The sequence below is a fragment of the Petromyzon marinus genome, chromosome 41, assembly GCF_048934315.1.
Source record: "Petromyzon marinus isolate PM22_M1 ecotype Great Lakes invasive population chromosome 41, UKy_Petmar_22M1.pri1.0, whole genome shotgun sequence".
Classification (NCBI taxonomy): domain Eukaryota; kingdom Metazoa; phylum Chordata; class Hyperoartia; order Petromyzontiformes; family Petromyzontidae; genus Petromyzon; species Petromyzon marinus.
In genome coordinates, this window is record NC_133707.1 from 4,693,312 (window position 1) to 4,696,175 (window position 2,864).

Here is a 2,864-nt window from a genome sequence, read left to right on the forward strand (position 1 = left end):
GAGATGGGTAGGAGAGGGGGGTAGGAGAGGGGTAGGAGAGGGGGGTAGGAGAGGGGGGGTAGGAGAGGGGTAGGAGAGGGGCGGTAGGAGAGGGGTAGGAGAGGGGGTAGGAGAGGGGGGGTAGGAGAGGGGGTAGGAGAGGGGGGTAGGAGAGGGGGGTAGGAGAGGGGGGTAGGAGAGGGGGGTAGAGAGGGGGGTAGGAGAGGGGGTAGGAGAGGGGGTAGGAGAGGGGGGTAGGAGAGGGGGTAGGAGAGGGGGGTAGGAGAGGGGGGTAGGAGAGGGGGGGTAGGAGAGGGGTAGGAGAGGGGGGTAGGAGAGGGGGGTAGGAGAGGGGGGTAGGAGAGGGGGTAGGAGAGGGGGTAGGAGAGGGGGGTAGGAGAGGGGGTAGGAGAGGGGGGTAGGAGAGGGGGGTAGGAGAGGGGGTAGGAGAGGGGGTAGGAGAGGGGGTAGGAGAGGGGGTAGGAGAGGGGGTAGGAGAGGGGGGTAGGAGAGGGGGTAGGAGAGGGGGTAGGAGAGGGGGTAGGAGAGGGGGGTAGGAGAGGGGGTAGGAGAGGGGGGTAGGAGAGGGGGTAGGAGAGGGGGGTAGGAGAGGGGGTAGGAGAGGGGGGTAGGAGAGGGGGTAGGAGAGGGGGGTAGGAGAGGGGGTAGGAGAGGGGGGTAGGAGAGGGGGGTAGGAGAGGGGGTAGGAGAGGGGTAGGAGAGGGGGTAGGAGAGGGGGTAGGAGAGGGGGTAGGAGAGGGGGGTAGGGAGAGGGGGGTAGGAGAGGGGGTAGGAGAGGGGGGGTAGGAGAGGGGTAGGAGAGGGGGTAGGAGAGGGGGGGTAGGAGAGGGGGTAGGAGAGGGGGGGTAGGAGAGGGGTAGGAGAGGGGGTAGGAGAGGGGGGGTAGGAGAGGGGGGTAGGAGAGGGGGGGTAGGAGAGGGGTAGGAGAGGGGGGTAGAGAGGGGTAGGAGAGGGGGTAGGAGAGGGGGGGTAGGAGAGGGGGTAGGAGAGGGGGGGTAGGAGAGGGGTAGGGAGAGGGGGTAGGAGAGGGGGGGTAGGAGAGGGGGGTAGGAGAGGGGGGGTAGGAGAGGGGGGTAGAGAGGGGGTAGGAGAGGGGGTAGGAGAGGGGGTAGGAGAGGGGGTAGGAGAGGGGGGGTAGGAGAGGGGTAGGAGAGGGGGGGTAGGAGAGGGGGTAGGAGAGGGGGGTAGGAGAGGGGGTAGGAGAGGGGGGGTAGGAGAGGGGTAGGAGAGGGGGTAGGAGAGGGGGGGTAGGAGAGGGGGGTAGGAGAGGGGGGTGGAGAGAGGGGTAGGAGAGGGGGGTAGGAGAGGGGTAGGAGAGGGGTGGTGGAGAGGGGGGTAGGAGAGGGGGTAGGAGAGGGGGGGTAGGAGAGGGGTAGGAGAGGGGGTAGGAGAGGGGGGTAGGAGGGGGGGTAGGAGAGGGGTAGGAGAGGGGGGTAGGAGAGGCGGGTAGGAGAGGGGTAGGAGAGGGGGTAGGAGAGGGGGTAGGAGAGGGGGGTAGGAGAGGGGGTAGGAGAGGGGGGTAGGAGAGGGGGGTAGGAGAGGGGTAGGAGAGGGGGTAGGAGAGGGGGTAGGAGAGGGGGGTAGGAGAGGGGTAGGAGAGGGGGTAGGAGAGGGGGGTAGGAGAGGGGTAGGAGAGGGGGGGTAGGAGGGGGTAGGAGAGGGGGGGTAGGAGAGGGGGTAGGAGAGGAGGGTAGGAGAGGGGGAGAGGGGGGGTAGGAGAGGGGTAGGAGAGGGGGGAGGAGGGGTAGAGAGGGGGGGTAGAAGGGGGGGTAGGAGAGGGGGGGTAGGAGAGGGGGGTAGGAGAGGGGGGGTAGGAGAGGGGTAGGAGAGGGGGGTAGGAGAGGGGTAGGAGAGGGGGTAGGAGAGGGGGGGTAGGAGAGGGGGTAGGAGAGGGGGGGTAGGAGAGGGTAGGAGGGGGTAGGAGAGGGGGGGGTAGGAGAGGGGTAGGAGAGGGGGGGTAGGAGAGGGGGTAGGAGAGGGGGGGTAGGAGAGGGGGGTAGGAGAGGGGGGGTAGGAGAGGGGTAGGAGAGGGGGTAGGAGAGGGGGGTAGGAGAGGGGGGTAGGAGAGGGGGGGTAGGAGAGGGGTAGGAGAGGGGGGTAGGAGAGGGGTAGGAGAGGGGGTAGGAGAGGGGGGGTAGGAGAGGGGGTAGGAGAGGGGGGGTAGGAGAGGGGTAGGAGAGGGGGTAGGAGAGGGGGGTAGGAGAGGGGGGTAGGAGAGGGGGGGTAGGAGAGGGGGGTAGGAGAGGGGGGTAAGAGAGGGGGGTAAGAGAGGGGGGTAGGAGGCACTTTCTCAACCCCCCCCCTCGTACTGCCTCTGTCCACCCAGCCGAGTGGCTTCGGGTCTGGCGGGGCAAAGTGTGGGTCTAATATCGCTGTCGCCTTGAAAGGAAAATAACAAGCGACGTTTTGGGCAATGGCCCTTCTTAATAGCACAGAATTTTTTTATTGGAACCGTCGCTTATTTATTTATTTGTAAGGCCACTGTGCTGTTATGACGAATGTGTTGAGGTTGTTTGTGTTGATTGTGCACCACTTCCAACGCAGCAGCACAACAAGCATCAGCATAATTTAAGTAAAACAAAAAGCGCATAAGTTCACAACACTTCCTTACCAAAATAAAAAATAGACATTTTAAAAAATATTAAAAAGTACATTTCTAACAATCCATCAGCCGCACGGCCTTCTGGGAGTGCACAATTGTTCCAGCAGCATTGATTCAAAACGAGCAAAACCCTGCAGCGGTTTCGACATGCAAGTGTCTCATCGGCAGAGTCAGGCTTGCTGCAATCAATGCTGGCGATGGTGACGGACCTTCGTAATTATCATTCCCGATATAAGGGGGCTTCATTGCAGTCCACCCTGCC